Source organism: Bos taurus, chromosome 8, assembly GCF_002263795.3.
Source record: "Bos taurus isolate L1 Dominette 01449 registration number 42190680 breed Hereford chromosome 8, ARS-UCD2.0, whole genome shotgun sequence".
Lineage (NCBI taxonomy): Eukaryota > Metazoa > Chordata > Mammalia > Artiodactyla > Bovidae > Bos > Bos taurus.
In genome coordinates this window covers 6,535,413-6,549,814 of record NC_037335.1, presented here as the reverse complement: position 1 = coordinate 6,549,814, position 14,402 = coordinate 6,535,413, and positions in this window count along the sequence as shown.

Sequence of the window (14,402 nt, the reverse complement as noted above, 5' to 3'; positions counted from 1 at the left end):
CAGCCCACCAGGCTCCTCCGCCCATGGTATTTTCCAAGCAAAAGTACTGGAGTAGGGTGCCATCCTTACTATGTGTAAAATAGATAGCTGGTGGGGACATACTGTATAGCACAGGAAGCTCAGCTTGGTGCTCTGTGATGATCTAGAGGGGTGAGATGATGGGGGTATGAGGGAGGCTGAAGAAGGAGGGGATATATGTATACTTATACCTGATTCAAGTTGTTTTACAGCAGAAAGTAACAACATCATACAGTAATAATTATCCAACAATAAAAATTTTTTTTAAATATAGGGGGAAAAAGTAACAGAAGTTTGTTATGGAGTTAGTTAATAAAAACACTATGTCTTTTTTTCCCCCCTCAATTTTATGGGGGGAGAAAAGGCCCTATGATTTTATAAAAAGAAGAGTGAGCGATTAGTATTGGCTCACCTCATAGCTCAGTGAGTAAAGAATTTGCCTGCAATGCAGGAGACCCGGGTTCGTTTCCTGGGTTGGGAAGATCCCCTGGAGAAGGAAATGGCAACCCACTCTACTATTCTTGCCTGGAGAATCCCAGGGACAGAGGAGCCTGGCAGTCTACAGTCTATGGGATCGCAGGAGTCAGAAATCAGACTAAATGTACAGACAAGTATTAAGGAAGGAATGTGATATCAGCCTTTTCATACTGTTCATGGGGTTCTCAAGGCAAGAATACTGAAGTGGTTTGCCATTCCCTTCTCCAGTGGACCACATTCTGTCAGACCTCTCCACCATGACCTGCCTGTCTTGGGTGGCCCCATGGGCATGGCTTAGTTTCACTGAATTAGACAAGGTTGTGGTCCTAGTGTGATTAGATTGACTAGTTTTCTGTGAGTATGGTTTCATTGTGTCTGCCCTCTGATGCCCTCTTGCAACACCTATGGTCTTACTTGGGTTTCTCTTACCTTGGATGTGGGGTATCTCTTTACGGCTGCTCCAGCAAAGCGCAGCCGCCCCTCCTGACCTTGAACATGGAATAGCTCCTCTAGGCCCTCCTGCACCTGCGCAGCCACCGCTCCTTGGACGTGGGGTTGCTCCTCCTGGGCACTGCCCCTGACCTCAAACGTGGGATAACTCCTCTTGGCCACTGCCCCTCAGGCATCTGGTCCTCCCGGCTTCTGCCCCTGACCTCGGACATGGAGTAGCTCCTCTCGGCCGCGCTATGTGTGCCGGAAAGGTCCATCTAGTCAAGGCTATGGTTTTTCCAGTGGTCATGTATGGATGTGAGAGTTGGACTGTGAAGAAAGCTGAGTGCTGAAGAATTGATGCTTTTGAACTGTGGTGTTGGAGAAGACTCTTGAGAGACCCTTGGACTGCAAGGAGATCCAACCAGTCCATTCTGAAGGAGATCAGTCCTGAGTGTTCATTGGAAGGAATGATGCTAAAGCTGAAACTCCAGTACTTTGGCCACCTCATGTGAAGAGCTGACTCATTGGAAAAGACTCTGATGCTGGGAGGGATTGGGGACAGGAGGAGAAGGGGACGACAGAGGACAAGATGGCTGGATGGCATCACTCACTCAATGGACGTGAGTCTGAGTGAACTCTGGGAGTTGGTGATGGACAGGGAGGCCTGGCGTGCTGCGATTTATGGGGTCGCAAAGAGTCGGACATGACTGAGTGACTGAACTGGACTGAACTGTGATATCAGCAGGTATACTGCTGGATGGGCAACAGCCAGACCAAAAGCTTGGAAACATACAAGTGTCTGAGGTCATGGAACAGTGAACAATTTGCTGGAATTGGAGGGCAAGTTCTCAGCAATGATTTAGTGAAAGAAAAGGCTGGAAAATACAGATTGGATGAAGAGAATGCTACAAGGGAGAGTTGGGACTTTTTCTAGGCAATTGGAGATATTCATGAACACAGATGTCACTTCTGATCTATGATTTACGAAGCTCTTTAAAGCCAATCTAAAATGTTAAACAAAAACACACTAGAATGTTTTATAAGGAAACTAGTGAAAATGCTTCTGGAATTCTGGCAGTGAAATTTGGTGCAAATCTGAACTTTAGCATGGCTATTGGAATGGAAATGACAGAGGAAAGATTTGAGAGATATTTCAGAAGTAAATCCTCCTGGCACAAGACTGAACGTTGGCCATAAAGATGAAAGAGTTAAAAATGATTCTGCATGATCTGAAGAAGGTGTTGCTGCTATAAACAGAGAAAACCCAGGTGACCAACAAGTTTATTTGGGCTGGAAGTAAGGCAGTGAGGAGAGAGAGAGGATGAGTTCTCTTTGTGTGTGTGTATGTTAGCTACTCAGTTGTGTCACATGCTTTGCAACCCCATGTACTGTAGTCCACCAGACTTCTCTCTCCATGGGATCTCCCAGGCAGAATACTGGAGTGGGTTGCCATTTCCTTAAGTGCAAAGAGGACACTTATGTGAAAGAATTCAGCAGTTAGTTTGAAATGTAATCTAATGCAAGGATTGGAGATAAAAGCTAAGATTACATTTTAAGAGAGTCCTCTGCACAAATATGATAGAAAAGAATAGATACATATGTTAAGGTTGTCAAGATCATTTTGTACAGTAATGGGGGTTAAATGAGCAAGTTGATATTGATGAGTGTTCTCAAATATTCAAAAATCTCAAAGTATTTTAATAACATACCTTAGAGAGGGAAAAAAGCACCCTGTTACATTTGAAAGAACCTTTCACAACCCAATTTAAAAACTAAATAACTGAGGTTGATCTGTTCAGAAAAGTGTTTCCTCTTGACCATCCATGTCTTTGCCAGGATATGAATGTACTGTAGCTCATGGACTTTAGCCCACCAGGCTCCTCTCTCCATGGGATTTCCCAAGCAAGAATGCTGGAGTGGGTTGCCATGCCCTCCTCCAGGGGATCTTTCCAACCTAGGGATCAAGGCCAGGTCTCCTGCATTGCAGGCAGATTCTTTACCATCTGAACCACCAGCGAAGCCCAAGGGCTCTATTTATCAAATAGCCTTTTTTTTTTTTTAAATAAATGGAGAAATTCCAATTGACCCTACCGTTGGAATACTCAAAGCTAAAAATGATAATAATCCAAATAAAATCTTGCACTGATGATTAAGATCCATGCAACCCACTACTCCCATCCCCACACCCAAGACACCCAACCTGACTATTTCTGAGTCCTTGGAAACTCAAGTTGAGTTGCCTTCATGGCATGCTGAGGTTCAAAGTATCTTTGGGTTATGTCTTATTGCCCTCACTTCCTTCACCAGGACGCTGTTCCTGATCCACGGGTAACTAAGCTCTAAAAGAGCCAAAATGATGCTCTTCTCTGCAGTCTCCTTGTCGTAGGATATGGTGTGTTCCTAGCAGAAATGGAAGGCAAACTCCTCACAGGGCTTATAGCACAATCTCTGAGGCCCTCTTGACTCTCCTCCACTGACTGCCTTTAGCCTCCAGAGTTTCATTTTCCCCTCAAAGCCCTGCTCTATGTGCAAATCGGCCAGACATCCCTGGGTCACCAGCCTTACCAATTTCTCCAACAGACCCACCCACGGCTGAGGACCACCCCAGTGCTCCTCAGCCTCTCCAGCCAGGCACCTGCCTCATAACCTGGGGGTCTATAGACTTTATTGTCCACACCAGGATACTTCTGAGAGTGCTAAAATGCTAAACCAGATGGTACTTCAAGCCAACGTGCGTCAACTAGGAAGTGTGGTCGCCCTACCTGTGACTATAATACAATGTGATAAACATGATAATAAAAGTTTAAACACTTTGCAGGGGGAACATTTTGAATGTAACACACCGATGGGTCCAAATTTGTTTCCAATCAGAAACATCTCTAAATTATTTTTCAATCAGCATCCATGATAAAAAACCACGCTGTTAAGCCAGAGTTATTTGCACCAGGCAGCACAGCAGAGCTCGAGCTCCAGAAGGAAGTAATGTTTCAGCTTGTTGGAAACACATTTGGTAATTTAGAATCTCTGGAGAGGAGCTTGTTTTGTAGTTTGGTCAATATCCTAAGGAATTGAGTCTCAGAAACCTCTGGAAAGATTATGGGGGTATTTAATTGGGAATGATGATAATAAAATAAAAATTACAGATAATGTTTCTCTTATTTAATATTCACAAGTGCACACAGAGAACATAAATGTAACTTAACTTACAGGTCATAGGCTTGTGAGTCCTGTATACACGGACATATTTGTGTATCCGTATCTGTCTAAATATTCCATCCACCCTTGAGCAGATCTGGAGAAGAGTCTGCCAAAGCACCATGCGTGCATGCTAAGTCACTTCGATAGTGTCCAACTCTTTGTGGCCCCATGGACTGTAGCCTGCCTGGCTCCTCTGTCCATGGGATTCTCCAGGCAAGAATACTGAAGTGAGTTGCCATGTCCTTCTCCAGGGGATCTCCTCAACCCAGGGATCAAACCCATGTCTCTTATGTCTCCTGCATTGGCAGATGGGTTCTTTAGCACCACTTGGGAAGCCCATGCCAGAGCAGAGAAAACAGCAAATACAAAGACTCTGAGGCAAAAACAGTCAATGGTGCATGGGCTGATTCATGTACCATAGAATGAAAGCCTCAGGAAGGAAACACTTTTATTTTGTTTTGTTTTTTAATTTAGCCATGCAGGATGTGGATCTTAGTTCCCTGACCAGGGTTAGAACCTGTGCCCCCTGCATTGAAACAGCAGAGTCTTAACCTCTGAACCACCAGGGAAATCTCAGGAAGACACTGCTTTATTCACTCTTCTATTCCAAGCACCTAAAAATGTCACTGAAACATAAGAAAAAGTCAGTAAATATTTAAGGAATGTGTGAACAAATGAATGGATGGATGGAAGAACCCCTGATGATGGTTTTCTAACATTAAGTCCCCAGTTTCCCTATATTTCACTTTTTCTTGTTTTGGTGTTGGTGGGAATGGAGTACAATGCACTGCCAGCTTCAGAGAGAAGCACTTCATATACTTGAGCACCTTTTAATGATCCCTTCTTTTCTTCTGGGCTTCCCTTGTGGCTCAGCTGGTAAAGAATCTGCCTGCAATGCGAGAGACCTGGGTTTGATTCCTGGATTGGGAAGACCCCCTGAAGAAGGAAAAGGCTACCCACTCCAGTATTCTGGCCTGGAGGAATTCCATGGACTGTACAGTTCACGGGGTTGCAAAGAGTCAGACACAACCGAGCAATTTTCACTTTAGCTCTCTTTTCTTCAGAGGTAAATCCTGTTACTCTTAGAAGCATGTTAGGAATAGATTACTCACACCACACCTTTAGCTTTGCTACACTGAGAGTTACAAATGGACTTTTTTTTTTGGCCATACCGCACATGAGAACTTCTTCCACCACAGGACCATGAGGGAAGCCCCTGCTGCTGCTGCTGCTAAGTTGCTTCAGTTGTGTCCGACTCTGTGCGACCCTGTAGATGCCAGCCTACCAGGCTCCTCCATCCTTGGGGTTCTCCAGGCAAGACCACTGGAGTGGGTTGCCATTTCCTTCTCCAATGCATGAAAGTGAAAAGTGAAAGGAAAGTCTTTCAGTCGTGTCTGACTCTTAGCGACCCCATGGACTGCAGCCTACCAGGCTCCTACATCCATGGGATTTTCCAGGCAAGAGTACTGGAGTGGGGTGCCATTGCCTTCTCCGGAGGGAAGCCCCTACAAATGGATTTTATACAAATGATTTCTGCATGAAATCATCCTCATTATCAGTAATGAAGTTGTTACAATTCAGCTTACTCTGGGGCCCCCAGCAAAACAGGGCAGGTATAAATCAGTGCCTTCTTCATATACATATTTTCACTTTCTATCAAACAACAGTGGCCCTAAAACTCCACAAACTCAAGAAGAGCCACATTTGCAAGAAAACTTACCCACATTTCCAGTTTCTGTATAAAATCATCCTTCCTTTCTTATTCACAGCTATTATCTAATCCTATGACCAAACTGATAAACTCTACTGTGATCCATGCTTTTCAAATATATGAACTACCGAAGCCAAAGTGAAAATGCAAGGAGAAAAATTTTCAACAACACTTACTAAAACGTGAGTGTTCTACTAATTCTGTCCTTGGGAAAAGAATACACAAATTGGTTGACGAGAGCATCTTTCCATATAGAAATGTTTCTCTGTAACATTTCATTTTTAGGTTGAAAGAACACTCCTCCAGAAACAAAGATTCACACAGTACACAAGCAGAGAAAAATCTCAAATGCTTCATTTAAACCCCTCCACAAGTATTCTTACATCATGTGTAAACCATTTTTTCCTGGGAAAGGAAGATTCTTTTAAAATGTCTTTACTAGATCTAAAAACAAATGCAGATCCCAATTTTATTTGGGACTGATATCTTCATTCTGTCCCAGAGAGATCTGATTAAATTAAGTAATTTTGTTTCTTTGATGTTTCCCTGGTGGCTCAGACAGTAAAGAATCTGTCTGCAATGTGGGAGACCAGGGTTTGATTTCTGGATTGAGAAGATCCCCTGGAGAAGGGAATGGCTACCCACTCCAGTATTCTTGCCTGTTGAATTCCGTGGACAGAGGAACGTGGTGGACTATAGTCAATGAGGTGGCACAGAGTTAGACAGAACTGAGCAACTAACACTTTTTCACTTTGTTCGATGTAAGTATAAGATCTTATTTAAGGGACCTCTGTGGAGAAGGCAATGGCACCTGACTCCAGTACTCTTGCCTGGAAAATCCCATGGACGGAGGAGCCTGGTGGGCTGCAGTCCATGGGGTTGCTAAGAGTCGGACACGACTGAGCGACTTCACTTTCACTTTTCACTTTCATGTGTTGGAGAAGGAAATGGCAGCCCACTCCAGTGTTCTTGGCTGGAGAATCCCAGGGTCGGGGGAGCCTGGTGAGCTGCCGTCTATGGGGTTGCACAGAGTCGGACATGACTGAAGCGACTTAGCAGCAGCAGCAGCAGCAGCAAGGGACCTCTGAATACAAAATGTATGCATGATTGTACGAATGTATATATTAGCAAATGTGTTTGGCTACTCCACAGCATGAATGTTACTCTAAGATCTTAGTGTTTTTGGACAGTATCTCCTCAAATTAGCAAATTGAAGTCTAATGACTGAATTTCTCTATGTACATTTGAATAAAATCGACCCAAGCCTTCCTGAGGCCCTATGCAAAGCCAGATATTCATATCCTTAGACAGATGTCTATACCCCACACACCTGAGGGTACAGAGAAATAAGGTAAGGAAAGTACAAAGACGTCTTAGAATAATTTTGGGATTCTTGCAGACAGGACTCCAGGAAAAGCATCTGGCAATGCTTTATAAACTAAACACAAGATGTAATCCGACCATTAGCTGTTAACTGTAGTGCTCAAAAAGAGACGGTTTAAGCAAAATATGAACGAGATTTTCAAAGAAATACGCTATTCTTTGCACCAAATTTTGCTCCCCAGTAGGCGGTCAGTTTTTCACATTTTGCCACCTAGTGGACAACTCGAAAACTACAGCCTTCCTTCGCCCCTGTAATTTCCATACACGTGGGAAAGAATTGCGTGCTGCTGCTGCCAAGTCACATGAGTCGTGCCCGACTCTGTGCGACCCCACAGACGGCAGCCCACCAGGCTTCTCTATCCCTGGGATTCTCCAGGCAGGAATACTGGAGTGGGTTGCCATATCCTTCTCCATGAGAATTGCGTAGGAGGAATTTATTTGTTCAGTTCATTGAAGATGCTCCTGCTACAGTGCCTGGCACTTAGTAAGCCATCACTATAGAGCTGTTTAATGGAGGATGACTTATCATTGGAGGTACTCACCATTTAAATATTATTATTATGGAGAATGTCATTGAAAATACAGTTACAATATGATGTTGGCAAAATATGTTTCCTAACTGAAATAAAAGTTCTAAATTATTTCAAAAGTAAATGGTGCTCTATATTCTCAGGTTAGAGAAATGTCTACATAGCTCGTTAGAATAAGAGATGTCTCATTGCTCTGTGTAGACAGATTATCCAGTTGACTTAATTTAGAGAGTGAGCACCTACCTCTTCTTCACCTCAACTGCTCCAAATAAAGCTAAATTTACCCTGGAAAATGCCCTTTCTCCTTTACTTAAAAAATCATGACTGGCTTTCTTCTCATTTGGTCTGTGATACTTGCTATTCCTTTTTTACATTGCTAAAAATTATGAAACCTCTTTAGGCCTCTTTTTAAAAAGAGTACATATGCACATGTATGAATATATATATATATATTTATTTATTTTTATTTTAAAAATAACATTCTGTGCTTCTACTTCAATGAGCCTACAGTGTTAATGACTCTTAAACATATTTCTCCTGGCATAAATATTGGTAATTTTAAAGAGCAGAATGATAGCTTTTAAGTTGAATATTCCTCTAACTTTTTTTGATTTTTAAGACTTTCTTTTGAAAATATTTTAAAAAGCAAAACATATGACTGTGTTTTAGTACCTTAACATTAGGCTAAAGATAATTCATTAGGTAATCACCTCAAATTTCTTTCTCAGGAGAATCAGTTTCCATTTTAAAATCAGCAAATAGGTATACATATAACATAGGCTAGTATTTCATTAAAATAACTTATTCTTTTATTTTTTTTAAATTAGGTTGATCTTAGGCTGACAATATCCTAACACATTTTAATAATATATTGTCAAGATATAAAGCCTGTTTTTTTTCCAGCTGAAACATATATATTCATTATATAAAACTCATTTATGTCGCATAGAATGAAAACTCTCCAGAGTTCATAGTCTTAGACAGATTTGCACACACACCCAAATAAATGTTAAATGCAAAGCATTTTGACAGAGTTAATGAGAAAGGCATACCTTTGTCACATACCTAGCCCACCAAACCACAGAAAATTTTTAAGTGCCAGCTTTGAAGAAGCCTAACATTTTTTAAGATGATAAGGATATAAGTTATAAATTGAAATATTCAAATTTCAAAGGCTTTAAGCAACTGCTTTCTAAGGTGATTTTTGCCTCTCTGAAAACAAAGGGTTTAAGTAGTATTTGTATCAGTAAAATAATTTCTTTCATATTTGTGTGAATGAGGCTAACATTCATATGTACATACAAAAATATTCAAGAAAAACAAGTTTAGAATACCAGGTTAATTATTTTTTAGTGTATGTGAAATATTGGTTTTCCTCAACTCCGTCCCAGCGTCAAGGTCTATAGCTTTTATTGGAACCAGCTATCTCATTTTCATAGGGTCCCAGGAGGCGAGAGTCATACATTGTTACTTCAGCCTTCAAAGAGGCAAAGCAGTACAGAGCCTTGTACTGTAATAGACAACACAGAACAGTCCCAATTTCAGTTCCTGTTATATTGACAAGCCTCCTTTCAGGTAAGAGATGGAAACATTCTTTTATCATTATAAGGTTAGTGACCATTTTAATGGAATAAAAAGATTATTCTTACTGCATCGGGGATAGAAGTTTGGGGTGTGGATATGTGGGGAAGATCTTTTCCCTTTCATGTTCATGTTGCTCAGAAGTTCTTTTTAATTGGTATAAAGCTAGCTCTATAATCTCAACATTAATACTGGAGATCAAAACTATTGAGGACACATTATTAATATATACAGAGCCTAACCAAAGAATTCAGTGTACTTTTCTTTTTAATCAAGATAAGATAGGTCATTGATTTTCACAGGCTGAAAGGTTTTCTCTTTTAACATCAATAATATAGTATTCCTTACATTTGCTCTATCATTGTGAAAAATAATCTAAATTTAGTTTACTCACCTCATACATACAATGTGTAACATTTTTAAAATAAATATGAGTCTCAAAATTAACTTTTCCTTCCTGATATACATGACTTAAGTGGGGAAAGATAGTGAAAGTTACACAAACACATATTCACATATGGAAATTACGGAAAGCAGAGATAAAGAGAAAAAATACCAACACATATAATCTCCAAAGTTGTCAAAAGACTTTAAAATAGCCAATTCCTTTAGATTTTATATTTTGACATAATTTGCTGCTTAAGGAAAAAGATCTTTCATTGGGGAGAGGGGTTTTTTAAAGATAAAGGAAAATAGTAATACAACATGTGCTTAAACTAAACAATAAGGCTCCCATTTTGTTACAAAATACATTTAACATAAGTGAATTATGTTTCATAAGAGTATGAAATTTATAAATGACAGTTTCATACAGAGGTGAAATTTATATAAATTTTATTTTCTAGTATGTTTATGTTTTATTATGTTTTATAATCTAGAAAGATTATACAATGTTTAATCTTGCTTGTTAATGATTTCTTAAAAACAGTCATTTATTACTTTTCAATCAACATCTAGGAACTAAGAAGAAAAAATTGTTGAAACCAAAGAGTTAGCTATTTATTCTTGGTTTAAATAGGTCAAATTCTGATCTCATAGAGGAGGAGGTATTATGATAATTCCTAAAATATGTTTTTAGTGTTTTGTATTTGTGCCAGATAGTTAAAGACATTTTGTTTTAAAATAACTATATATGTTTAAAAAGCCAAAGGTACTAATTTTTCTGCAGTCAAGTTTTATAATCAAAAGTCATCAATTTTGAAAGTCTGTTGAAACCACCAAAATAACTAAATTTTATTAAATTAGAAAATGTATTTTCTTCATTGTAACTGGCCTCATAAAAGTTATGTGAGCATTTTGTATATGGTTATCTTAAAATGTTACATGTGTCTTTTAAAACATTCTTAGTTCCCTTTTCCCTTTCACTTTAACAGTGTTCTGGCGCTTGACTAGCACAAACAGTACCAGATCCCTTTCAGCGGAGACTGCAAACGGAATAAAAAATCACTTGAGGTCTCTAATACATTTGCAGTAATATTTATGAATGAGAGAGGGTTGTCTCCTTTTGAGCTTCGTTGCGTCGGACCATTCCTGTGTCTTCGCATCTTAGCATCTTGTTAGCGTCATCTTAGCATCTGTCTTAGCATCTTCTGTGACCTGCACCAGAACTGGGCAAATCGCGTGGCCTTAGAAGAGTCTGATCTCCTGGTGGGTGGGAGCGTCTCTCCAGCCTCCTCTCCATCCATTTCCCCTCCCTCCAGGTGTGTGTGTCCTGGGGAGGAGGTGGGAGATATAAAGGAGAGGAAGAGCAGGGAAGCAAGGCCCAACTCCTCAGAGATCTCCACACCTCACCCTCGCAGTGCATTAAGGCCTGACCCATGGCCTTCTGGTCTCACCTTCTTCCTACTGGTGCGCAGAGATGCTTGCTTTTCCCGCGTCCCTGCATCCAGGGCGGGGTGGGCTGGGGATGGCAGTGGGTTCGAGATTACACACCTGAGCCAGGGAGAGGAGCCCCATTTCCCGCCCCGCCTGGTTTCACACCGTGTCCACGTCGCTGCTTGTAACCAAGCAGAACATAGAGTTGGAAGAAATAGGGGGAATGAATCCTAAGGGGGCACAGCCCCCTTGTCTCAAGCTCAAGGGAAAAAAATCTCCCCGAAACGTGGGTGCCTGACTTCAGTTTAATTCTTGGCAGTCTTTCTTAGTCGCGCGTTGTTGTTCACAGACGATTATAAAATGAATGTTTGAACCCCTGGGTTGACAAAAGAACCGCGGAGGGTCCAGCCAGCATCCCCCAACACCTTAGAAGTCCCGCGGCCCCGCCCGAGGCCTGCCGGGCGGAGGCGTTCGCTTTGTGGTCCCGGGAGGCGGCCTCCAGCCTCCGGGAAGGCAGCTGCTGTGGACTTTGAACCGCGAGGGAAGTACTGCCTTGGCCGGTGGCTGTAAAACAAACAAACAAACAAAAAACTATTTGCAACCGGATTGATCCAGTCTCGCTGCTTCACAGAGAGCGCAGTGTGGCCGCTTGCCTGGCGCGGGGGCTATAGCCGCAGGGAGGCTGGGCTCTGGCTCTGGAGGAGTTGATGTCTTAAAATAAATGACAGGGACAGTTCTTTCCCGAGGCAAAGCATCCACCCCGCCCCCGTCCCCTATGAAGGCAGTTGGCTTTGAACTCTAGGACAACTCTCCCACCTTCGGCGCGAGACCTGCACCTCGAGTTCGGTCCAGGGCCCAGGGCTCGAGGGCGACACATCCAGGAGTGGAAATGTCTTCGGTTAACCGAGAAGGTTGACACTGAATCCAACTGAGCAGGAAAGTCTGCCGTATCCGCTCGCTGGAACTGCGAGCACCCGAGAGAGGCGTGCAGGCTGGAAGACCTTCCTCAGCGCCGCGCTGAGCGGTCCTGCTTTAACTCCGTGCAGCCCCCGAAAACCGTCTAGCCATCCAGGTTCACGGCCGGCTTGTGTCACCGGCGCATAAATCACTGTCAGCTCGGACAGAGCAGGCAGAGAGAAAGCTCGCTCGTCCTGGCCACGCGGGCTCTAGGCAGATTAACTGTCAAGGCTCAGAGCGAATTGCCCGCCCAATCTCCTGGTCTCCAAAAGCGAGCTTGCACTTTCTCGGACGCGCAGAGGGAGCCAGGGAGATGGTTCTAGCCACCTACAGCCTCTTCTCCACAGGGCCTGATTACTGACCTGCAGTCAGGGAAGTCGAGAGCGAATCATCATCAGATCTCATTTTGTGCACGGGGATCCCTAAGCCTATTAAGGTTAAAGTGACATTCTCAAGGTCATTTAAAGCTCTAGGAAAACTTATGCTTGACCCGAAGTCCCTTGGTTCCCGCTATCACTGCCTGGCACCTCCATCGTCCTGCCTCTCAAATTCCTGGTTTTAGAGATGTCAGGATGTAAGGATGCTAATAAAGGGAAAATCACTATATGCTGAATTTGCAATGAACCAGTATAATTTTCACCGTGATATTTCTAGTTATAGTCCCCGAAACGTTCTTCAGATCTTTCCTCATTCTACCTAAGAAATTCAGATACGCAGAATCTCGGGCGATCTTAGATATCAGGGTGCTAGACACCCAATCCACCTCCCGACACTTTGCACCCCCACCCCCACCCGGCAGTGGGTTCTGGGCCCTCATCCAAGTCAGGAGGAGGAATTCCGAGCAGTCAGAGGACTGGAGGGGTGGGGGACCTGGGGCAGGCGCGGGCTCGGGGAAATGCCGATCCAGGCGAGTGGTTAGGCAATCAGCTTTCACCTTCCCATAAACTATTAGAGAAGGGACTGGTTTTCGTCCAGCAAATTCTGCCCTTAGGCGCTCTGGGCTTGACGCTATCTTACTATTGCTCACTATTCACATTAATTATTCTAGGAAAGCTCAGCACACCTCTGCACTGTTTGAGTAAAGGCAAGCCATTTCGGATTCTTTCTCCCAGTGGCATTCTTTTTTTTCCTCCCAATCATTCATGCACGCATTCACTCATTCACTTAAATCTGGGTTGGAAGTTGGTGGTCCCTCAAAGCATTTATTTCTGTAAGAGGCCTACAGTGATGATCTCTTCCCTTTTATTCTCAAATGACTCTCTCTCCCTCACCCCCACCCTTTTTTAGTCCTACTGTAGAAGAGAGAGAAACCCCAACCTTCAACTGTCAACTGTTTTCCAAACACGAGATTAATGTTCCCCAGGACTCGGGGGTAATGTGACCTTTTTGTTTTCAGATGTGTTTTTCAACATGTAATCGTTTGTTTGTTATGTCTCCCGGTGTGGACTCGGGGAAAGCTGGGAAGGGGTGTGGGTTGCCAAGGAGGGAAATGAATTTGGAGACTTTTTATTCCCTTTTCAACACAGGAAAACTCAAAGCATTTTATTTTTATTTACCAGAAGATAATCCCCTGAAAAAAAATCCACAATACTGATACTGAAAAATCTGAGCATGTGATGAGCAACTATTTTAAAAAGCATATCTCCAAACCAAAAGCAAACCTATTTTTCTTTTAAATGAGGGGGACTTCTTGGATGTTGGTCATGTTTTTTTCTGATCTAGGTAGTTACATGGGATGTACCATTTTTAATTATTTATTGAGCTTTTAATGTATGATTTGTGGCTCTTTTTGCATTGTTATACTTCAATTAAAAGCTTTAAAAATCTAAAAAATAGGAAACCTCTGGTATGTGTGTTTGCCACTAAATCTCCTAAAATCTATTTCTAATGAATTTCCAAACCAATATATTTGTTAAACTATATTTAAGAAATTTACCAGTAACTTGGTTTCTCAGTAATAGGTTCTGAATCAGACTGAGAACAATGCACTTGAATTAGTTATTAGAAAAACAGTATAAAAATTGGATGGCTTTCTAATATAGTAAAATATCAAATGAGCAGTGAGAGTTTAAAGCTTGCCTAAGAAAATACCTAAAGAAACAAAATAGCCATTTGGTTAAAAACAACAAGTAGACTTCATACTTTAAAACGGTATTTAATTGTTTGATACTAACTCCTATTCGAAAATGTTTTATCCCAAACGAGAATTTTAAAAAGGGTCTCAGCCATACTCAAAAGTTAATTTCTGTCACTAGAAAGAAGGCAGTTTGAAACGTGTTTTCCCTCCATAAAATATTGTT